This window comes from Petaurus breviceps, unplaced genomic scaffold (genome assembly GCF_028583685.1).
Source record: "Petaurus breviceps papuanus isolate PSGF00001 unplaced genomic scaffold, PetGlider_PUasm1.0 90842, whole genome shotgun sequence".
Lineage (NCBI taxonomy): Eukaryota > Metazoa > Chordata > Mammalia > Diprotodontia > Petauridae > Petaurus > Petaurus breviceps.
In genome coordinates, this window is record NW_027187358.1 from 8285856 (window position 1) to 8311854 (window position 25999).

Below are 25999 nucleotides of genomic sequence, written 5' to 3' on the forward strand. Positions count from 1 at the left end.
TGCCAAGGATGAAGCCCCACCCTCCCAGCTGACATAATTTGCTGTTTGCACCCCAAGCTGAATTCCCTGTGTGTCCCTGGGAGGCAGAATAAGAGTTGGTCTGTGCCAGACTGGGAAACTGCTTGTGCAGCTGGGGCCCTTTGCAGATAAGTGGACCATCCTATTTTCATATTCTAGGGGGTTGTCAAGGGAAAACAATGTGTGCAGCTTTTGCTTTTGCCAGTGCCTTGCTCCCCCCCTTCAGGAGGTCTTTTCTTCTTTTTCCCCCTTTTTATAGCATCTTTCTGCTCCCTTGCCATGACCCTTCTGTTCTCTCCCTCCTCCTTTTGTTTGTACTGTCACAAATATGCCAACTTCTGTAAGGGCTATGAACTCTTGCAGTTGCACTTGCATGTTCATTTCTCTTGTAATAAACCTGGTTTTCACATAACTCTCATGACATTATGATTGCATATTCACAGTACAAAAGAGAAGAGTTTCTATTTTATCTTAGAGGCAATAAGGAGTCAGTAAAGTACCTTGACCAGTGGAGTGATATGGTTAGAATTAGGCTTTATGAATATCAATTTGAGCTTTGTGGAGGATAGACTAAAGAAAGGAAAGGCTGTAAGTTGAGAGACCAATTAGGAGGTTATTTAAGTGGTACAGACAAGGGGTAGTAATAAAGGACTGAAGTGGAGTAGGAAACATGTGAGTGAAGAGAAGGCGAAAGATGTAATATAATGAAGGAGTTCTTGGCCAATGAGCTGCCCAGGAGAACTGAAAACTGTACAATATGCAAGAAGCAATTAAGCCTAAACCTTTCCTTTCATTTAATTCCAGGCTATCTGCAACTTCTGTCTAAAATGTGGAGCACTAACAAGCTAACTCAATTAGCTAGCTCATCCAATTGCATATGTAACCTGGACCACAGAAAAATTTGGGTAATATTTGCTTTTTATTCATTTTGATTTTTTAGTGTTGATGGTTATTTATTCTAACTGCTTAAGTAATTGTAGATTTCACTGAATGCTTTTCAATACTTGGGTGAAACTAGCTCAGCGTTATCTGCAAATAAGATCACTTTACTACTGATCAACAGAGTATCCCCATGATACTGGTTTTCAAGAAAATAGCAATGTAATTAATACTTATTTCACATCTGACAATTCCCCATTTTTCAGTCAATAGCTTACCTTAGTAGATTGAGCTGCAACTACTATAATTGCATGATGTGTCCTCTCATCTTTTTCTTCTAATATGGCAGTGATTTTGACTTTCATACTAACCAGTAAATCATAACTACACAGAAACAGTTGATAACTTCCATGCTGGCTTTCTTTTCTACTAAATAGAGTCAATTACAATTTTTGTGATGAAATTTGGTGCCCCCTATGTTTGTTACCTCTTGATATTCTCCTTAAAGGAAGTATTTATAATATATAGTCATATAACTTGTAAGTATTCTATAAGTCTTTGGTCTCTTTTATTTCCTTAACTCAAACCATATTTTAAAGCAGTTTTTAACGTCTACCAAATCAACACTTTCATACTGCTAATAATAAAGTATCAAGGCATATACTAACTTGGTTTGCAGGATTTTGTCAAATTCTTCAGAGAATTTTTCTATTCCTCCATCTAATGCATTAGATGTAGAAAACAAAGCTAAATTTGTAGTTCAACTAGAGGGTAATAATATCTGCAAGGTTAGATGACAAAATTGTTCATAAAATGATGTTATTTCCTTTGACCATGCAATGAAACCAACTCAAGCATCTCTGTTATTTGCCATTTTGAGGTCCGACTGGACTCTGTTCTTCCCAACTGGACAGCAGTTGATTTTATCTTTTGAACATCTCTTGCATATGCCTCCATGTCTCCTCTGACACTGTCACCACTCTAGTGTAGGATCTCATCACCTTACATCAAATTACTATAATAACCTGCTAGTGGGTCTGCCTATCTAAAGATAAACTGATAAAGATAAACCCTACTTGAACCCGTTCTCTACTCAGCCACAAACTGACTTTCCTAAAGCACAGGTTCAATCATGTCACTTCCTGTACTCAATGAAAAACTTGAGTGGTTTCCTATTGCCTCCAGGATCATGTAAAAAATGTTCAGTTTGGCATTCAAAGCTGTAAGTCCCTCCTCCCTTTCCAATCTTCTTATACCTTACTCATTACAAAATGCACTTGTTGATCCAGTGACACTGGTCACTGTTATGCTCCGTGAATAAGACACTCCATCACATGGTTTGAGGCATGGAATATTCTCTCTCCTCAACTCCTTTTACTGACTTCCCTGGCTTTCTTTGAGTCCCATCTAAAAGTTCATCTTCAATAGGAAGTCTTTCCCAAACTCTCTTAATTCTAATGCCTTCCCTCTGTTAATTATTTTCTAGTTTTCCAGTATACAGTTTGCTTGGTATAGAATCATTTGCAAATTGTCTTCCCCCATTAGATCATAAGCTCTAGGGCAGGGACTATTTTTTTTTTTTGTATCCCCAGTCCTTAGCACAGTGCCTGGAATTTAGTGAACATTAGTTTATTGAGTTTTTTATATCATTGAGTTTATAATGAAAATGGTTCATTTCTTTCAAAAGGGAAGCAACTCTTTAGTCTTCTGACAACTTTACACATTCAGAATACAGTCAGTTAAATTAATGTTTGTAGTCTAAAAACTTTGTAATTCTTAAAATCCTCAGTTTTCATTTCCATGACTCTTCCAAATGCATTCCTATAGCAGTTCAATAGCATATAAACAATTCTTTGTACCCACTAAAAGTTATAGGAAATCTGTATTCTTTTTCATGGATCTAATTCTATTCACCAAATTTATGATCTTCTGATATTATATTCAATCATGGGATACAGCATATTTAGGATGATTCTCACCAGAAGGAAAAAAAAATACTCCTCAGAAGCTTGTTCAGGAAAATTAAAGCTTTCTAAAAAGGAGATAACTCAATCACCATGTTTCTAGAGCCCAAGGGCTCTTAAAAATCACACAGGCAAGTCTAGGCTGAGCCATGGTGTTTTTGAGAGACATTTTGCAAGTACAACAGGTTGGTTATCATCCAAAAAAAAAAGTTTGTCCAATTATTTTACTCCTTTGGAACCATTCAGCTTTTCCACAGTGAATTCCCTGAAGATTTTAAATGCTACAAGATCAATAATGATCCCTGTGATACAACAAATTTTAGAAGAGTAATCTGTTTTGAGAACAAATTACTTGAACTAGTTTTCACTCCCCAGTAGATGACTTGGAAACAAAGATGTTTAGTGTGTTTGGGATTTAAGAGTTGTTATGATTACAATAATGCAATTCTCAAAAGCTATTATAGTATAGATAAAATTAATGAGCTTGATTTTAATGAGAAATATAGAACTGAAAAATTCCTGAACCAGCTTCTCTTAAGTTCTATAGTTATTAAATAATAGCAACAGGGTTTCTGCTGCTAACTGGAAACTTAGATGTTTGGACTTCAAATACTGGCTTTGCTGAGATAATGAAGTAGCAAGAAATATATTAAAGACCTTAGGGACAAGATTGGTGTTTTTTTTTTTTAATAACTACTTCTTTAATAAAGGCAAGAACTTCAGAAAAAAAAGGTAGCCTTGAGAAATGAATCCTTAGTGAAAAAGATAGCATCTGAGAATGAAATTCAAATTTGTGAACCATAAGAAAAATAGAGAAATCATGATATCTTGGCCAACCTATAAAGGGATGACAAAAATGTATGTGTCTATAGTTTTACATATATGTCAAGAGTACTTTAAACTTAAAAGAAAAGGAGAGTAAAAAAAAATTACCCATGTATATCCTCCAAGTTGGATCTGTCAATAAAAACATGTTAAGTGACTACTATGTGCCAAGGTGCTAAGTGCATGAGCAGCAACAATGTACAATAGTAGTGAGGCCACAAATATTTACAGTAACAAAATCTAAGAAGCTAGCAATAAGATCTCAAATTTCTGGGGTTTTTTTCCTTCCCCCAAGCTATGCAATTTATTAGCAAAGCATACATAATAAACTGGGTCTAGGGCCCCTCTGCAGGCACAAGGATACCAAATATAAATTTTTACACAAATTTTTATGCATTATAAGAAAACAATAAACAGGATAAAAAACAGGATGTTTTAGGTAAGTAGGTAATTACCATTAGGTAATCTGACTTCTTACTGGAGGAAAGACTAAGGACTTTCCAAGTTAGGAGGGGAACAGTGGGTTAGTGGAATTCCCCCAAATCAGGTGATATACAGAAAAACAACAAATGGAGACTGTTCAAAAATTGGAGTCAGTGTTCATAAGTTGAAGTCATTTTGCTTTCACTGTTTGTATATTTCAAAGCCTTTTGGTCTAGTTATACCTTGACACCCAGGGTCACACTAAAAGATTTGCTTTTAAAACTGTGCCTTTAATTCAATTTTATTGGGACTGACAGCAGAATATAGTGAACAGAATGTTTTACCTGGCTGCTGGCTGATAAAGTGGATAGCAATGGATTTAGAATCACGTACTCACTAGCTGTGCAACACTGGGAAAGTCACTCAACCTCTGTCAATCAATCAATTCAATCAATCAACATTTATTAAGCACCTGCAATGTGCCAGATACTGGGCTAAGCACTGGGAATACAAAAAGAGGAAAAGACATTCACTGCCCTAAAGGAGCTTAGAATATAACTGGGGAGACCTCTGTCTCCCTCAATTTCCTCATCAGTAAAAAGGGGACAACAATAGCATTCAAAAATCACTAAAGGTTTAACTTTTCAACACTATATTCAGCTCTATATTTTCCTTATTTATCTTTCTATTCATCTTATTCAACTCTGAGGAAGAATATTAAAAGCATTCTACAATTTACATTACTATCATCGATATTTTCCTATTCTACTAGTGTTTCCTTCATAAAATTATACACTGTACCATCTGAGGCATACATACTTAATAAGGACAAAGTTACTCTTAAGTATAATATAGTTTTCCTTACTCCTTCTATATTAACAATGTTTATTATTATCTTATCTGGAAGTTTGATAGTGATTCCTGTATTTCTTGGAATTGCCTAATACAGAGGTTATTCTATTGTATTTAGATGCTTTGAGAGTATGGTTTTTATGTACAGCAAATTATTTGGATTTATTTTCTTATTCTTTCTTTCACTTTACCGGGAAGTTTAAACCATTCATATTAAAAGTTAAAATTTCTAAATCTGAGGTTTCTTTGACTAAATACTATCACTGCCTCAATGTTATCATTGTGGTGGTGGTGGGGAATTAGTAAGTATTCTAACTAACTAAATCAATTTCCTCTCTGAGGTTTGTTCTCACAGTGCTCTTTCCATTTTTACTACATCCCTACATTGGCAGAATGAGTGACTTAAAAATTCAATACGTTCTGCTCTCAAGTCCAAGCAAACAAGAATTTGACTAAGGATCATCCCTTGTCTCCTCTTAGACTGCCCTGCCAAGCTTTGGGATCACTGTCATCATCTGCTGCCTTAGTGCCTATACATGTCCTGATAAATGAAGGAGGAGAAAACCACAACCATCCTGAGGAGGGGTGCTAAAAATTTATATTATATAACCTCAAATGGTCCCCCCACTGCTGCTAGGCAACCCTTTAACACCTCCCTAATTAACTCATTATTCCACTTCTTCAGAATCTTATGTCCCTTGCAAACCTCCCAAGTTCTTCCTCAGCTAAAAATCTTGTCTCATATTTTACTGAAAAAACTGGGGTAATTTGCTGAAAGTCCCATCTTCTTCCTTGCTCCTTATATCTCATATCACCCTTCTGCCTTCTGGCACTATATCTTCCTTCACCCCCATCTCACATAAATAAACGGCGCTTCTCCTTGCCAAGGTCAACTCCTTTTTTTTATTATTAATTTATTTGTTTACTTTTAGTTTATAAGATTCAGTTCCACAATCCGTTGAGTTTCAAATTTTTTCCCCTCCCTCTTCTCCCCCCCCCCCAATGGCAGAATGCAATTGAATATAGGATCTGCAAACACCTTCCCATTAAACATTAATCAGGTTGTAAAGAAGGATTATAATTGATGGAATGAACATTGTGAAAGAAGAAACAAAACAAAACAAAACAAAACAAGAAAAAGAAAGGGAGATGGTAGCTTGCTTCAATCTGCATTCAAACTCTGTAGTTCTTTCTCTGGATGTAGGCATCTCTTTCCATCATGAGTCTTTTGGAGATATCTTATAACCTTGCATTGCTGAGAAGAGCCCAGTCTATCAAAGTTGGTCATCACACATATGTTGTGTCTGTAATTATGTACAAATTCCTCCTGGTTCTGCTCTTCTCACTCAGCATCAGTTTGTGTAAGTCCAGGTTATTATTAAGTCCATCTGCTCCTCATTTCTTATAGCACAACAGTATTCCATTATATTCATATACCACAACTTGTTTAGCCATTCCCCAGCTGATGGGTATTCCCTTGATTTCCAATTCTTTGCCACCACAAAAGGAGCTGCTATAAATATTTTTGTACATACGGGACTTCTACAATCTCTTTGGGATACAACCCTAGAAATGGTATTGCTGGGTCGAAGGGTGTATGCGTTTATTTATAGCCCTTTGGGCATAGTTCCAGATTGCTCTCCAGAATGGTTGAATCATTTCACAAGTCCACCAACAATGCGTCAGTGTTCCAATTTTTCCACATCCTCTCCAGCATTTATCATTTTCCTGTTTTGGGTCAATTCCTTTTCATAAATGTTTTTGTACATATTGGTCCTTTTCTTCTTTGATCTTTTTGGAGCTATAGACTCTGTGTCAAAGGTTATACATGTTATAATGGCTTCTAGGGCATAGATTCAAATTGCTTTCCAGTGCCTATACCACCAATAGTAGATCTAATGGACCTATTTTCCCACAGCCCCTCTAGCATCAGTCATTTCCCTGTTTGATTTTGTAAACCGTACCAATCTGAAGAGTGTGAGTAACTAAAATTTGCATTACTCTACTAATAGTGATATGTATTATTTTTCCTATGACTATCAATATCTTGGATTTCCCCCCCCCCCCTGAAAACTGCCTATTTATATCCTTTGGCCAAAGAACTGGGGAATGGGTTTGAGTTTCATAAATCTGAATTTCTATGTGTCTAAGTAATGAGACTTTAATTAAAAAAAAAAACTTGCCCCAAAGATTTTTTGCCCAATTTACTGCTTCCATTCTAATTTAGTTGTACTGGTTTTCTTTGTAAAAAGAAAATAACTTTGGGGCAGCTAGGTGGCACAGTGAGTAAAGCACCAGCCCTGGAGTCAGGAGGACCAGAGTTTGGTTCCTGCCTCAGACACTTAACACCCACACACAAAAAAAAAAAACTAGCTGTGTAACCTGGGGCAAGTTACTTAACCCCAATTGCCCTCCGAAAGGCAAATAAATAAATAACTTTATATAAACAAAATTGTCTGTTTTACTTGCTTAGAAGCTGTCTCTTATTTGGTCATAAACTCTTCTTTTATCCACTTATCACAAGTAATTTTTTCTATGCTCCAATCATTTATAATGTAACCCCTTATGCCTAAATTACGTGCCCATTTGGAGTGTGTCTTAGTATACAGGGTAAGATGTTAGTCTATACCTAGTTTCTACCAAATTGCTTTTAAATTTTCCCAACAGTTTTTGGTGAAGAGTCAGTTCTTTCTGCAATAGCAGGGATTTTCCACTTTAACAATAAGGCTACAGTGCTTATTTGCTTCTATATATTACATACCTAATCTATTCCACTGACCAATCTTCTTTATTTCTTCTTCTTTGCTTTTATATTAGATTTTATTTGAAAAGCTACTAGCTTATCTTCATTACAGATGATGCTGGCTCTTGGTTTCAAATAGATTCTACTTATCATGTTAAAGAAATTTCCATTTATTACTATTCTTTCTAGTGTATTTTTTAAACAGGAACTAAAGTAGTATCTTGTCAAAAGTTGCTTTCTGTATGAAAAGATAATCATTGCATTTTTTTGTTTTTGTTATTAATATGGTTAATTATGTTCGTAATCTTCCTAAAATAGAACGCGCTCTGTAACTCTTGGTATAAATGCATCCTGAGCCTACTACATTAAGTTGCTAAAGTTACCTTGCTAATATTTTGTTTAAAATGTGAATTTAACTATGTGAACATTCATTTCTATTGATAATAATATTTGAGGATATTGGACATCTGTTTCCTTTCCCTGTTTAACTATCCCTGGTCTAGGTATCAAAACCATATCTGTATCATGAAAAGAGTTTGGTAGGATTTCTTCTCATATTTTTAAAATACTTTTAAGTAGTACTGTTAACTGTTCTTTAAATCTTTGAAATAATTTACTTTTAAATCCATCTAGTTCTGTACCCTCCCTTATGTTCCCTATCCCACATCCCCCATATAGCTTGTTAATTTCTTTTTCTAAGATCTAGTTATTTAAGTTCTCCACTTCTTGTACAATTAATACTTTTGTAAATATTCATATACTTCATTGAGATAATCAGTTTTACTGGCATATAACTAAGTGAAATGGCAACTAATAATATTTCTTATTCATTTGTTGGGAATTCATGTTTTATCTGACACCAGTAATTTCATTTTCTTCTTTCTTGTTTTTTTTCAAAATTTTATTTTAGACTCAAATACAAGAAAACAAATATAGAATAGAGAAAAGAAACAAGAACATCTCATAAACTTAAATACTGGAACTAAAATATAAAATCATGGGGGGGAAAGCATATCTTGTGTATCGCAGAACATAAGAGAATTCAAAATATGTAACAATAGATTTTCATTTCAAGAAAGACTATATGATTAATAATACTCATTTTGTTGAAAATTGTCCATCTTTGCTTTCTTGTGAGTTTTCTTTTGTTCTCTGCTATGCACTTTTTTACTTTGTTCTTTTATTCTCTCCCCCTCCAACGTCTGCCCAGAAGGATACAATAAAGTTTAGATATGTTTGTCTATAGCTATAGATATATATACACAGACATATACATAGACACATACATATATAGACATATACTTTCCCAAACCTATTCTATTCTGACCTTTGTTTTTTATGTATGGTTGTATCTCTTGTTTCCTATCCCTTCTGCCTCCTCTACTTTATTTCTACCCACGACCTTGCCCTCCTATATGACTTGCCTACCCCCCTCCAAGTATCCCTCCCCTATCCTCCCATTCCCGTAAATCTAAGCACCCTTCTTTACCCCTTTTTACCTATTCTCTCACCCTCCCCTCTAAAGATTCCTCCCTTGTCCTCTCTGCCCTCCTTATGCCCTACTGTTCTGTTTCTTCTGAATTTAGAAGACTTATATTCTTCTAAATATATATGTATATATGTATTTAAACCCATCTTAAACTCATTTCAGATGAAAAGCAGGTTACCAGAAATACCAGCCCTCCTCCCCCATCTAATTACTCTGTACCAATTCTCCCTTTTGTACCTCATGTAATTACCCTTTTAAGTTGTTCCTAAATGGTTTTACTTTTAAAATTCATATCATTTTCAGATTTACCTCAATCTTTCTTAGAAACTACCCAAGTATTGATAAGAATTTGAGACGTCCATTTTACATATATAAAAAGTAAACAGTCTGTCCTTATGGGTCCATTATATTGAGTCTTTGTTATATGCCTTATATTTCGTTTGGTTCTATATTGAATATTCTACTAAGTTCAGGATTTTTTTTTTTTACAAAGTCTTGGAAGTCTGAGAGCTTATCAAATGTCTATTTTTTTTTTCATTCAGGATAATATTTAATTTTGAAGGGTATGATATTTTTGGCCGGAGGCCCAATTCTTTTGCTCTTCGATATGTTATGTTTCAAGATCTACACTCTTTTAATGTCTCTGCTGCTAGGTCTTGTATAATTCTAATTGTGGCATAATCACATTTAAATTGCTTTGATCATGATGGTTTTTGTATTTTTTCCCTTGAGCTGGAGGTTTTGGAATTTGACTATGATATTCCTATGGGTTTTCCTCATAGGAATTAAGTGCTTAAAAATTTTTAAGTCTTTTAAGTGTTGATCAATGGATTTTTTCTATTCCTATCTCCCCTCCCAGCCCCCCCCCCCCCGCTTTGTTCTAATGCTTTAGGAAAATCTTCTTTGATTATTTCTTGTATTATTGTTATCAAGATTCTTTTTCTGATAGTAACTTTCAGTTAGTCAAATTATTTTTTTAATTTTTCTCTTCTTGATCCATTCTCTAAATCTGTTGTTTTTCTTATAAGATTTTTCACTTTAAAAAAAAGATTTTTTTGTTATTAATTTGTTCAGTTCCACAATTCCTTGAGTTTGAAATTTTCTCTCCTTACCTCTCCCACCCCCATCTCCCCATGATGGCATATAATCAAGTATAGGATCTGCAAACACTTTTACATTAGACCTGAGTCAGGTTATGAAGAAGGATTGTATCAGATGTAATGAACAATGGGAAAGAGGAAACAAAACCAAACAAGAAAAAGAAAAAGATCAGGTAGTTTGCTTCAATCTGGATTCAAACTCAGTTCTTTCTCTGGATGTAGACATGTCTCTCAACATGAGTCTTTTGGGGTTGACTTATAACCCTGCATTGCTGAGAAGAGTCCAGTCTATCAAAGTTGGTCGTCAAACATATGTTGTGTCTGTAATTGTGTACAGATTTCTCCTGGTTCTACTCTTCTCACTCAGCATCAGTTTGTATAAGCCTCTCCAGGTAAATATGAAGTCCGTCTGCTCCTCATTTCTTATAGCACAAAAGTATTCCATTACATTCATATACTACAACTTGTTCAGCCATTCCCCAATTGATGGGCACCCCCTTAATTTCTAATTCTTTGCCACCACAAAAGGAGCTGCTATAAATATTTTTGTACATATGGGTCTTCCTCCCACTTCTAAGATCTCTTTGGGATACAACCCTAGAAGTGGTATTGCTGGGTCAAAGGGTATGAAATTATTTATAGTCCTTTGGGCATAATTCCAGATTGCTCTCCAGAATGGTTGGATCAGTTGACAACTCCACCACCAATGCAATAGTGTTCCAATTTTTCCACATCTTCTCTAGCATTTATCATTTTCCTGTTTTGTCATCTTAACCAATCTGACTGGTGAGATGTGTTACCTCAGGGTTGTTTTGATTTGCATTTCTCTAACCAATAGTGATTTAGAGAATTTTTCATATGCTTATAGATATCTTTAATTTCTTCCTTTGAAAACTGCCTGTTCATATCCTTTGACCATTTATCAATTGGGGAATGACTTGTATTCTCATAGATTTGACTCAATTCTCTATATATTTTAGAAATGAGTTCCTTTAGCAGAGACATTGGTTGTAAAAATCCTTTCCCAATTTCCTACTTCCCTCTAATCTTGGTTACATTGGCTTTGTTTGTACAGAAGCTTTTCAATTAAATGTAACCAAAATTATCCATTTTTCATTTTATAATGCTCTCTAATTCTTGTTTGGTCATAAAGTCTTCCCCTCTCCACAAATCGGACAGGTAAACTATTGCTTGCTTTCCGAGACTGCTTACAGTATCAGCTTTTATACCTAGATCATGCACCCATTTAGACTTGATTTTGGTACATGATGTTAGATAATTGGTCTATGCCCAATTTCTGCCATACTATATTCCAGTTTTCCCAGCAGTTTTTATCAAATAGTGATTTCTTATCCCCAAAACTGGGGTCTTTGGGTTTATCAAACAATAGATTACTATACTCATTTACTGCTGAGTCTCATGTGCCCAATCTATTTCATTGATCACTGCTCTATTCCTCAGCCAGTACCAAGTAGTTTTGATGACTGCTGCTTTATAATACAGATTAAAATCTGGTATTGCTCGTCTACCTTCCCTAGCATTTCTTTCCATTAATTCCCTTGATATTCTAGACCGTTTGTTCTTTCAAATGAATTTTGTTACTATTTTTTCTAGCTCTATAAAGTAGTTTTTTGGTAAATTGATTGCTATGGCACTTAATATATCATTTAATTTATGTAAAATTGACATTTTTATTATATTAGCTTGAAAATGTTTCACTTTCTCTTCTATTTTTTCATTATTCATATTTTGCTTAATCATTTCTTGATCTCTTATAATTTCACTGGCTTCACTTGGCCCAGTTTTAATTTTCAAGGTATCATTTACTTCCTTAAGATTCTGAATCTTCTTTTCTAATTGGTTAACTTTTCCTTTTGTACCCTTCTTGTTTTTCTTGGATTATTCTTATTTTCCTTTGTAGTTTTTCCTCCATCTCTGTCATTTGATTTTTAAAATCTTTTTAAAGATCTTCTATGAATCCTTTTCGGGCAGGTGACCATTTAACATTATTCTTTAGTGGTTTCTTTACTTCAATATTCTCCTCTGAGGATGAACCCTCATCATCTCTCTTCCCTTAATACATTTCTATAGTTGGATTCTTTCTCCTTGGCCTGTACTTTTTTTTTTTGGTGGTAATATCCTAATTATCTGTAGTCACCTCTAGCTTGGGTATGGGAAATGGTGCCTCTTGCCTCAAATCTTCAGTTCTTCCCTTTAGCCTGAAACCAAAGTCAAACCTCCAGCCTCCTGTATGTGCCCACAGCCAGGGGCTTTCTTCCCCACTGCTTCTGCACTCACCAGGCAGGTGCTGGTTCCTTCTTGTCCCCACTGCTCTTCACAGTACACCTGGGTCTGGTGTTCCTGGTCAGCAGATGTTCCCTTGATCTTCCCAGGCTCAGAGGCCCAACTCCACTCACAATGAGGGGTAAAAGTTCTGGTGGCTGGGGCCAAGGCAACCGCTCCAACCAACTAACCCCAGGACTTGCCTCTTGTTTAAGAGGCTAGCCCCTTTTGGTTAAAATTGAAGCTAGCCTGGAGGCGTTTACTCTTCACAGGGACAAAACATCCCCTTGAGATTTTTCTTCTGATCTTCTGAAACTGTCCTAGAGGACTCTGGTTATTCCCCAGTTCTGATTTATCTCCAGGCACACTTTGTTTGCCCTAAGGTGCTATTTTAACTCTTATGTGGGGGAAAATCTTGAGAGTTCAGAATTTTCTGACCTACTCCGCCATCTTCCCAGAATCCTCTCCATTTTCTTCTTTATTTTTAAAATCAAGTGAGTTAATGGCTTAAGTATTTTATTGTTTTGTTCCACTGTCCTTTCCCCAAAGCTCCTACTTTTAATTACTTTTTTAAAAAAGATTTTATTCCAATCTCTTCTTTCCTTGGTAGTGGTGGCTGCTAAATTGTGTATGATCCTGATTGTGATTTCTTGGTATCTGAATTTTTTTCTGGTTATTAGTGGCATTTTTTAGTTTGAACTGGAATTTCTGGATTTTGGCTATAATATTCCTGGAAGTATTTATTTTGAGTTTCCTTAAGGGGGTGACCAAATTAATTCTGTTTCCATTTTGCCTTCTCATTCTAAGAGATATGAGCAATTTTCTGATCTTTTTGGAAACATGATGACTAGGCTCTTTTTTAAGTCATGGTTATCAAGGTAGTTAAATGATTCTTTTTTTTTTCTCTTTGATCTGTTTTCCAGGTCGTTTGTACTATACTTCTTCCTTCTACTTTACCAACTAAGTACAAAGTAGAGGAGATTTCCATAGACAGTAGTTCATCCAAAAAAAGATCTAAAGATTGGAGTGGAGTCAAGATGGTTAAGTAATACAACATCCATTCCTATTAAAAACACTAGAAAGTATAGGAATAAATGGAGTCTTCCTTAAAATAATAAGTAGCATCTATCTAAAACCATCAGCAAGTATTCAATGGGGATAAGCTAGAAGCATTTCCAATAAGATCAGGGGTGAAACAAGGATGTCCACTATCACTCCTCTTATTCAATTTGGTACTAGAAATGTTAGCAGTAGCAATAAGAGAAGAAAAAGAAATTGAAGGAATAAAATTAGGCAAAGAAGAAACTAAGCTATCACTTTTTGCAGATGATATGATGGTATACTTAGAGAATCCTAGAGAATCAAGTAAAAAACTACTTGAGACAATAAAGAAATCTGGCAAAGTTGCAGGATATAAAATAAACCCACATAACTCCATGGCATTCCAATATATTTCTAACAAAATCCAACAGCAAGAGATAGAAAGAGAAATCCCATTTAAAGTTCCTGTAGACATTATAAAATATTTGGGAATCTATCTGCCAAAAAAAAAAAAAAAAAGAAAGAAAAAAACCCAGGACCTATATAAAGACAATTACAAAACACTTTTCACAGAAATAAAGTCAGATCTAATAAGTGGAAAAACATCAGCTGCTCATGGCTAGGTCAAGCTAATATAATAAAAAAAGACAATTTTACCTAAATTAAATTACATATTTAGTGCCATACCAATCAATCCACCAAAAAGTTATTTTATAGAGCTAGAAAAAATAGTAATAAAATTCATTTGGAAGAACAAAAGGTCCAGAATATCAAGGGAATTAATGAAAAGAAATGCTAGGGAAGGTGGCCTAGCCACACCAGATTTTGGTCTATAATATAAAGCAGCAGTCATCAAAACTACATGGTACTGGCTGGGAAATAGAAGAGTAGATCAATGGAATTGATTAGGTACATGAGACACAGCAGTCAATGAATATAGTAATCTACTGTTTGATAAAGCCAAAGAAACCAGCTTTTGGGATAGGAACTCACTATTTGACAAAAACTAGTAAATATTATGGCAGAAATTGGGCATAGACCAATATCTTACCCCATATACCAAAATAAAATCTAAACGTGTGCACAATCTAGGTATAAAGGCTGATATAGTAAGCAATCTGGGGGATCAAGGAATAGTTTACCTGTCAGATTTATAGAGAAGGGAAGATTTTATGACCAAACAAGAGTTAGAGAGCATTATGAAATGCAAAATGGATAATTCTGATTACATTAAATTAAAAAGTCTCTATACAAATAAAGCCAATGTAACCAAGATTAAGAGGGAAGTAGAAAATTGAGAAAGAATTTTTACAACCAGTGTCTCTGTTAAAGGCTTCATTTCTAAAATATACAGAGAACGGATTCAAATCTATAAGAATACAAGTCATTCCCCGATTGATAAATCGTCAATGGATATGAACAGGCAGTTTTCAGAGGAAGAAATTAAAGATATGTATAAGTATTTGAAAAAATGCTCTAAATCACTATTGATTAGAGAAATGCAAATCAAAACAATTCTGAGGTACCACATCTCCCCTGTCAGATTGGTTAAGATGACAAAACAGGAAAATGATAAATGCTGGAGAGAATGTGGGAAAATTAGAACACTAATGCATTGTTGGTGGGATTGTGAACTGATTCAACCAATCTAGAGAGCAATCTGGAACTATGCCCAAAGGGCTATAAATAAGTACAAACCCTTTGACCCAGCAATACCGCTTCCAGGGTTTTATCCCAAAGAGACCAGAGAAGTGGGAAAAGGACCCATATGTACAAAAATATTTATAGCAGCTCTTTTTGTAGTGGCAAAGAACTGAAAATCAAGGGAATGCCCATCAATCGGTGAATGACTAAATAAGTTGTGGTATATAAACGTAATGGAATACTATTGTGCTATAAGAAATGAGGAGCAGACGGACTTCATAATAACCTTGAGAAACTTACATAACCTGATGCTGAGTGAGGAGAGCAGAACCAGGAGAACTTTGTACACAATTACAGGCACATTGTACCTGTGATGACTAACTTTGATAGACTGGGCTCCTCTCAGCAATGCAACATTATAAGACAACTCTAAAATACTCAGGATAGAAAGAGATATCTACATCCAGAGAACGAACTAGAGAGTATGAATGCAGAATGAAGCAAACTACTTGCTCTCTCTCTTTTTGTTTTATTTCTTCTTTCTCATTGTTCATTCCATTGGTTATAATCCTTCTTTACAACTTTACTAATGTTTAATGGAAGGTATTTGTAGATCCTATATTTGATTGCATGCTGCTACGGGGGGAGGGGGGAGGAGAAGAAGCAGGAGAAAATTTCAAATTCAAGGGATTTAGGAACTGAATGTTGTAACCTAAAAGTAAGTAAATAATTTTTTTTAAAAAAAGATGGTTAAGTAGAAGGAAGAAGTATGGCTCAGCTCCTCTATCTAACTTCCTCCATAAACAACTGACCTGGAAAACAGATAAAAAAGATTATCCCCATTTTACATATGAGCAAACTGAAATTTAGGATGTTTGCTCAAAGTTGTAGTTAATAATAATAAAGAATAATAAACAACCTAGATTAAATTATTTGACAAAGCTATATGTTTCAAGGGCTAGATTCGGACCTATGTCTCTCTGATGTCAAAACCACCTCTTTTTCTGCTACACCAACACTTAATAAAGTGCAAGTGATGCTTAGTTAGAGAGTGCAGAATTCTAGGTTCAGTAAGAAGGTAGATGAAATACAGTTTTATACTGATAGTAACAATCCAAAATGTTTTTTTTATGCTCTTTGGGCATCATAATGGGCCATATGGACCATAGATCTATGAAGCATCTCAACTACTCAGTGTTGAAGGAACTACGCTGATTAATCGTAAGGACATGATCCAGGAGGGATGGGCTGAACACTTCCACAATGTTCTCAACTGACCATCATCATTCATTGCTGGAATCACTGACCACAGATCTCAGGTTGAAGTCAATCCTTCACATGTTAAATTTTCAAATGAAAAAGAGGCTTTGAATGTCATTTTGCTCCTTTCATATGGCAAAGTGCTTGGTACTGATTCTATTCCAGCTGAGATTTACAAAGTGGGAGGTTCATTGCTCATGCAAAAATTGACTGAAATTACATGTCAAGAGGAGGTTATTCTAGAGGAGTTCAAGGATGTCTCCATTGTCTATATTTTATATAAAGGAAAAGGAAAGTGGCTGTCTTGTGACCATCACAGAGGGAGGTCTCTCAGTCACTGCTGGCAAGATTCTTGACAATTATCCTTAATAGGCTGATCCTTCACCTGGAAGATTGTCATCTACTCGAGAACCAGTGTGGCTTCAGAAAGGGCTAAAGAATGGTTGATATGTTTTGTGCTGCCCAACACCTCCAGGAGAAATGCCAGAAGCAGAACAGAAGTTGGTAGACAACATTTGTTGATCTGACTAAGGTCTCTTATACTGTTAGTCACAAGGGATTGTGGAAAAACATGGCAAAATTTCGTTCCCTGAAGTTCAGTATTGTATTCCAACTTCATGAAAGGCATGCTTACATGGGTTCTGGATAATGGACAATGCTTTCATGCTTTTCCAATCACCAAACGGAGTGAAGCAGGGCTGTGAAATTGTTTGCATGCTTTTTAGCATGATGTTTTCAGTCATGTTATCAGACGTCAACAAAAAAGAAAATGGCATTGAGGTCAGTTACTGAACTGATGGCAAATTACTGAATTTGAAAGGTACAAGCCAAGACTAAAGTGATGGGCGAGTTGGAGTGTGACTTTTTGTTTACAGATGACTGTGCACTCAATGCATCCTCAGAAGCTGAGATACTACAAATTATGGATCAATTCTCTGCTCCTTGTGCTAATTTTGGCCTAACAACACCAAGAAAACATAGATCCTTCACGGGCCACCATCACACCATCCATATACAGAACTATCAGTTAAATCAAAGGGTTAAATATTTAATGCTGTGGATAAGTTTGCCAAGATAGTGATGTCATTTCAATGCTTTCTGAGAATGAAGAACAATAGCAACCAATCATTTAAAATGGCAAGGAATTGTGAAGATGCCACTGTTTGTCAGCTGTTATGACGTTTCCATCCATTGCCCTCCCCAACCTAGGCCCAGTTTGAGAGAGCCTACAGTAAAGTAGTTATGATATATTCAAAAGATAATGAAATTTAAGTTTGGTAGCGAAAACATAGGACTTCTTTATGTCAAGGCATCAAAGCATCAGTGAATTGTCCCAATTCTCATGTTAGTCATGTTGAAGAAAAAAGGATGTGACTGCCCAAGAAGCAAAGATGAACCACAATATACCACCTTCTGCTGTTATTCTTAGCTCAATTTGACAGTTTTCTGAATAAGGGGCTCAATCTAAGAGGGGTACCACCTATCATAGTAGAGGCCAGGCAAGAAACAGACCAGATGAGATGATGTTAGAGACAAAAAGAACTGCCTTCTGCCAATCTCCTAAGGACATCATGCCAGGAAAAAAATTATTTTACAAAAAATTTTAAAAGAAAATTCTAACCCTGAATTTTTTGGAAGTTATTTGAAAAAGAATCTGTTTTAAATTCAAGAAAATGCTGTTTGGGTCATATCATTTTGCCTAAAATTTATGAGATTTTTAAAAAATATAGGCAGTCAGTCATTTGTACTAGTCAGCTTTTTCAAAGTCTGTATTCATATTTTTGTTATTACTCCACCACAAATTTTTGAAGCACTGCTAAATAAACCACTCCATTGTTTTTGTTCCAGCAAAATTGTAAAAACATTTTATGCAATTTAAGAGCAATTTTTTCAAAGACTAAATATTATTTTTTAAATATTAATTTAATTTTAAATTAATAAAAATTAAACAATTTAAATATTGTTTTAAATATTAATATTTTGTTTTAAAATTTTAACAGTGTAGGCAAAATTATTATTTTATTAGATAAGAAATTATTTTATTTTATATAACTACCATTTGGAAACAACACTGGCAATTTACTCACTCTGTTGATCAGCAGCAAAGTTTACATTTAAACATGAAACTAAATCTGTAGTTTTATTTCTGGTCACTAGTTAATTGAACACTCTTGCTTAGGTGTTTGATTTTTTTTTTTTAAACTCTGCAAGCAGTCTGTATGTCCCAGTCATCTCCCACTCTTGCTCTTTCTGGCCTCTATTCCAACTCCTTATGGTTGCTAAAGCCAAAAATTATGTTTGAAACAGAAAAAAAAACCCAAAAGCGTTTTCAGGAAAAGTACAGCCTATTTCAAATAAAGAAGGCTTATTTTTTTAGCTTACAAGTAACCACCTACTTCATTTTGATTGACACATGGCAGCTCAAAGGAGTCATCCAAGGAAGCATGTTTTGAATGACCCATGAAAGACAGAGCTGACTGGGAAATATTTGGGAAAACAGAATACTGTGTGCTCAAGACCAATGCTGCTTCACTTGTCCAAACAGCAGCACACAAGTGATCACTGTATCCCTTTCTCATATCTGATAACCAAAACTAATTTGAGTATCACAGAAATACTGTATTTAACCAGATTAAAATGCTATACCTTAGAGTTCCACTAGAGCATAGATTATTTACATGTAACAACAAATATTTTCAAGGCACACTTTGTTAGCCTTTCTCCATTCTTGAGGTAGCTTTCCTTGTTGCCAGGAAAATTCTTTCATTTTCTAAATTAGTAAAATATAGAAGCAACTTAGTAGTTCGGGCTTGAGTTGGGGCTGACAGATGCTAGAAGCATTTAAAAGCACTTGCAAGCAGGCAACAGTTACCATCAAAATAAATTAGCATTATGTCCTCTAGGCTTTACTTGATTAATCACAAGGCAGTCAGAAGTTCAGTCTATAATTAAGAGTAGACACATCTATCCTCACTTTACTTTGTCATCTCCACAATGACATACAAAGTGTAAGTTAATGAATTTACAGGAGTTAGATGTGATGCAGAAGAGGTTGCCACAGTATAGTGGGAGGGAGAGATATGGGCTTGAATTCTGCCCCTAACATTTAACTAGCTGTATAACCACAGGTAAATTATTTACTCTCTCTGACTCTCTATATATTTCCTAATCTGTTATATGGGTATAGTAATATCTGTAGTATCTATGTCACAGGATTGCTGTGAGGATCAAATGAAGTCGTATGTGTAAAACACTTGGCAAAACTTGTAGCACTATATAAACATTAGCTAATATTAATTGTTATTATTGTTACTAGCTCTAATAAGAACTCATATCTGTGCTTTAAAGGTATAAAAATGCTATTCTCACAATACTGAGGTAGCTAATACAAGTATGCCCATTCTACAGATGAGGAAACTGAGAAGATGAAGCATGATCATCAGTTATATGCCTTATATTACTTTGGTCAACTCTGGGATTTAATTTTTTTTTTAATCAATAAAAAGGGTTTGGACAAAGGGATTTCTAAGGTCCTTTTTGAGCTTTATGGCCTATGACTCCACATGCTCATACATTACTTAAGTACTTTTACTATGTATTTCTGTCTTTTATTCTACACAGTAATAGTTTCCTTAAAGATAAGAGGGTTTTTTTTCCCCCATTAATTCTGTAGAAAGTAGCTGTTCATATTATATTTCATACTTAAAATTCCTCAGCTGGTCCAAGTCACTAACTAATTTAAAAACACTGATCTGAGGTACTATGTAAGGATAGTCATTGGCTAGTTGATTATGCCCAGTAGACCAATTCCAGCTTGATGAATAAAACATATCAAAAGTAAGTGAGGCTCCTTAGAAGCTATTCCTTGGTCAAAGATGCTGAATGTACCCATAATTCATAGTATAGTAGATGTTTCACAGACAAAATACAGAAAAACCTAGTTACTATCATTCAAGAACATACAATATAAAGGCAAAAAACACAAACATTTCATCAACACAACTCTACAATATCAAAGAAGTGCTATTTCATAAGCTGGAACTAAAATTTAATGGTTTTTCTCCCCTCAAATGTCCCACAACAGCCAGCCCTAAAATGTAGGTCTTTTTCAATGGATATATTTTAAATCTGAGGCTTCTTCAAAGTCATTATTATACTCAGGAGCATATCACATTTGCTTTTGCATAAAATGTGAGAATTCAGTAAATGAACAAAATAAACAGTCATCTCTCACTAGCTCATAGATGAGCTACTTGCTTGGCACTTAACTCATAATTATTACTACCAGACACTGATCCTCCCTTCAAGCAGTTTCCTGAGAATGTTAACAAAATGTACAATCTATTTAGGAATCATATATTTTAAAATGGAGCTTTTCATGCTATCATAACAATCTGGTGTATACATTTTAATGATCAAGTCAGGGCTCATTCTGTGTACTAGGTGCTCTTATGTCCCCTAGTGGATAGATACAATTATGTAAGGTGAAGGAATAAAGGTGGCAGTATCTGCTCTATAAATGTAGAAGACCCTCAAATGTCAATTTTGTTGCTATATTTTTTTCTTAAACTGTACATTTTACCATCTTACCCACTTTAAACAAAGAAAACCAAGAAGATAACTATCCTGTAATACACTTACCTATCAAAATGTGTGATAACATGAAACCTGGCTAAAATTAACATTATCTTACACACAAATATCCACCACCACCAATTAACTACACAGTAATAGTATAATTGAAGAGGGATTACATTTTACTTCTACTTTTAGAGAGTTGAGAATGTGACATAAGGTATCAAACCTAAGATACAAAGTTTTAGTCACACAAAAAAAAAAGCTTTTTGTTCCAATAAAATTAAGTCTGGTAAATCTGACCTGAAGTCGTACAAAAGAGAACTCACTGGTCCAAGAAAAATTTTACAGACAGAGATTTTGAGAGCCATGTTTCAAAACTAGGTTTTCTTTGATTTACAAATCAAAGGGAGGAGGTATTATTTTTTTGAACATGGAAACAAGGATCCTTATTAATAATTCCATTAGTAATATATAAGTCCTTTAAGTTCTAAAGTTCTGTGATTCTATATGATAGATAGAATGCACTGTAGAGATATATGTATGCTATGTATATATAAACATATATGTGTATATAGGTAGCCTTTGATGCCATTCATGTAGTCAACTGCAGCCGGATTCCCACTCAGTTGTTATTCCACAGTGTTCTATCAATTATAAATATATTATTGTTATGGCACCTTAAGCAGTAGTAAGCAAACACATCCCCAGTCAATTCTGAGAAATGGATTTCAACTTTTAAAATTATGTAAATATTAACAAGTTAGTTTCCACTCCCTTACTACCTTGCAATCAGGATTTGGCAACCCTCTTTTATTTTTACTTTTGGCCAGGATTCTGCTTTCATCATTATAAGGAAGAGTTGCCTGTGAGCAGACTCAAATCAATGTAGATGGTCAATTATTCTACTACTTACATTTTAAAGAAATTTTAATCGATTCCTTTTGTCTTTCATATCATAAAATTTTTTCCCAATATTCCCCCTCGATAAGAGCCATTTAAGGGGCAGCTAGGTGGCACAATGCATAAAACACCAGCCCTGAGTCAGGAGGACTTGAGTTCAAATCCAGCCTCAGACACTTAACACTTATTAGCCATTTGGCCTTGGGTAAGTCCCTTAACCCCAACTGCCCTGCATTCCCCCCTCCAAAAAGGGGGGGGGGAAGCCATGTATTGTAATAAAATGTTTTTGAAATTTTAGAAAGGGGGAAAAGGTTAAGAAAAGAAAAAAAATCACCCAAACTGATCAAAACAGTGATAAATTCTAAAAAGATGGTCCATATCCATGTACCTCCCACCTCTGCAAAGGAAATAAAGGGTCTAAAGAATAGGTGTATCTTTTCAATACTGTTTCTTTGGAGCCATGCTTATTTGAAATTTTGCAGCATTTACTTTTGATTTTTTGTGGTTGTTGTTCTTTCCATTTATAATGTTATCACTGCGTACATTATTTTATTGACTGTTTACTTCACACTGCATCAAGTCATTTAAGTTTTTCCATGCTTCTCTGTATTTTTTATATATCATTTTAATTTTTTGCCTTTTTGGAGTGGGGAGGGCAGGGAATTGAGGTTAAGTGACTTGCCCAAGGTCACAACAGCTAGTAAGTGTTAAGTGTCTGAGGTCACATTTGAACAAGTCCTCCTGAATCCAGGGCCTGAGCTCTATTCACTGTGCCACCTAGCTGCCTTTATATATAATTTTTTATAGCATAGTAATAGTCCACTACATTCACATACCAAAACATGCTAATCTATGGGCATTACTTTGTTTCCAGTTCTTTGCTACCACAAAAATTACTGGAATAAATATTTTGGTATATTATGGGGATTTTCTTTCTATCGTTGACCTCCTCAGGATATATGTATCAGAAACTCTGAGTCAAAAGGATATGGACATTTTAGCCACTTTATTTGCACAATATCAAATTACTTTCCAAAATGCTTATACTGATTTATAGTTCCACCAACAATGTGCTAGTATGCCTGTCTTTTCATCCATCCCTGAAACACTGTCTATTTTCATCTTTTGTCATCTTTGTCATTTTAATAGGTATGAAGTGAAATCTTAAGGTGAAACTTATATCTTAAAAGAGCTGTGTGGAACTCTAAGAGGCTAAATGATTTATCCAAGCTCACATAGTAGCAAGACTTGAAACCATGCTCTCTACTGATTCACAGATCTGCCTTTCATCCCCAATACATGCTGTCTCTCTTTTGCAAAAACAAAAGTGTGCTCCCTAAATTTACAACTGACCTCCTGAAATGATCAGATTGATCCCATGTCCTTTTTTAATTGATCCTATTTACAATCAAATGATTTTGACCTGTAACTGCCTAAGTCATATTTCTCTGCATCTGAACATAGTTCAGAAATTTGGCTGGCTTATAAAGCGAAAGTTTATAAATCCACTCCTAAAAACTATTCTATTCTTGCATCAAGGAAAGCTGTTATCCTTGAGGGACGGGAGTGGACACCAGGGATTCAGATCTAGTATTTTTATACCACCAGTATCCTTCAAGTATGTATGATTTGCTATCCAAAGAAGTCTGGTCAACTATCTCTAACCTTGCAGGTAGACTCAAACAATGAACATTTCTTCATCACAGGTAGAAAAAAGGGGATTGTTGCTAGCTCTTTATTCCCAATTTCTAACCAATCATATTGTCCCCCACACCTTAGCTCTGTAACCAATCATACTGATTTTGCCATTCATGATGTCAAGCTCTTTAACCAAACTTAACTTTTTCCCCATCTACAAAGTCCTATTCTTTATTTTGCCCTCCCTAAAACTATCAAAGAAAGCTTTTCCTTTCATTCAAGGTCTCAGCTTTGCTGAGGAAGTTGAAGTCCTATTGACTGGTAAATTTGTGCTTTACCAATAAACTGATCATGCTCAGAACTTTGTGCCTCCGCGTATCTTGTATTTTGACCATGACACTACAAAATAACAAATTCAAAGGCATTTTTTGTTATCATTCTCCTTGATTTGTCTATCATATTTGGCACTTTTGACTACCCCTCCCTCCCGGAGAGTCGGGATACCTAGGTCTGAAGGCATCACAATGTTCTACTGTCATGTGGAAGTATAAGGATTAGATTTTTTTATTTTTTTGCTTTTGCTGGCAAGGCAGAACTATGATAAATGGGTAGAAGTTCTAGATAAGTATTATTCTTATTCTTATCATCATTAGTGAATAGGATGACTATTTGGGTACTGATTTGAACAGATTATCTTTGAAATCTATCCCAGCTTGAAAATTCTGATTCTTCCTACCCTCTAATCATTCTCTCCTCAACTGCTTAAGACAAATATTCTTAAGGTTCGGACCTCAGCCCTGCCCTCTCTTCCGTGCTCCACATTCTCTTTGTTAACTACCTTAGAATAAATACTGGATTGTCCTTGGATGTTGTCCAGGCACTCCAAATCTGATATGCCCATATCTAAATCAAGGTTCTTGTCTCTCCTACTCTAACTGCCCTTTCTCCTGACATCAGCACAATCATAACCTCTAACTTCTTTCTTCTATCACTTGTGACAGCCAATTACCAAATTCTGTTGATGATTACATTCATCTTTTCTTCCTTATTTCTTGCCCTCTCCCTAATACAGGCCCCTATTACCACCCTCTGGAAATACCACAAAAGTCACCTGAGCTTACTTCCTCCTCAATCCAAATCATCCTTCATACAGCTACCAAACTGATACTCATTGTACATAGATAAATTTGGTTATTTCCCTCTTCCATTATTTGTCTGTTGACTTAAGTTAAATCTTTTTTGCCTGGAGTTACAAGGACATGTCAAGCCCAAAAAGTGGCTTTAATTTTTCCTTTCAGTCTCCATGTTACCCATCAAAAGCTTCCTTAAAATGCCTTCAAGTGTTTCATGACCTGAGTGACTTATCTCCTTTGAACTTCACATTGGTTGGAAGAAAGGAGGACAAAAAAAAAAAGATAAGTACTATGTATAACACCTATGTATATATGTATACACACACACAACTGGTTAGCAAATTAACTGAGTAACTATTTAGAGATGCTTTAGGAAGTTTTTGCTTTCTTAATACATAGATATCCTTCTTCTATCTAAATGAGGTGGTTATACTCTCTTCTACTGAAGATTCTTCTCATTCCCCACATCAATTATTTTCTTGTCTTCTCTTGTCACAAACTATGCTCCTATCTTCAATGAGTTGGATGATCTTGTGCTCTGCTTCACTGAGAGGACTGATATCATTCTATTTAAAGTTATTAAAGTTACTCTGAATTTCCATTCATAACAGCCTAGAAAGAGCCTCAGAGGTCATCTTGTCCAATGCCCTCACTTTACAGTGGAGTAAATAGATCCAAAGAGGTTGACTGAGTTGCTTGAGGTTCTAAAGGTATCAAGTGGCAGTGCCAGAATTGAAACACAAGGTAGCGTAGTGAATGGAGCACCAGCTGTGGAGTCGGGAGGGACCTGAGTTCAAATGAGGCCTCAGACACTTAACACATACTAGCCGTGTGACCATGGACAAGTCACTTAACCCCAACTGCCCTGCATTCTCCCTCCAAAAAGCAAAATAATAATAACAATAATTTTAAACACAAGCCTCAGACTACATCCAGTGTTACTCCCATTGCACCATCATCCCTCCCATCCGCTGAGCATCATCAATCTCACCTTCTACTTTCTGGTTTAAGAAGAACTGGCTGCTTGACTCACCAATGCCCCTGATCCTTTCCCTCAGCCTTGCCAGCACAATCCCTTTGCTCTTGGGTGTCTCCAAGCTCTCCTCTACCAAGGAAATCCTTCCTACTTGTCCACAATATATTCACTTTCTTCCTGGTAAGTCTAAGCTCTTCAAAATCCTTTGGCCTCTCACCTTGGTGTCTCCTTAGGAGGCTCCTTATTTCCATTC

General features: G+C 35.4%; 1 protein-coding gene across 5 annotated transcripts in view; it reads right to left on the reverse strand.

Annotated features, from left to right (window-relative positions):
- The window catches only part of SRBD1 (S1 RNA binding domain 1), a 338878-nt gene that overhangs the window by 44793 nt on the left and 268086 nt on the right, over positions 1 to 25999 (reverse strand). The window lies entirely within an intron of this gene.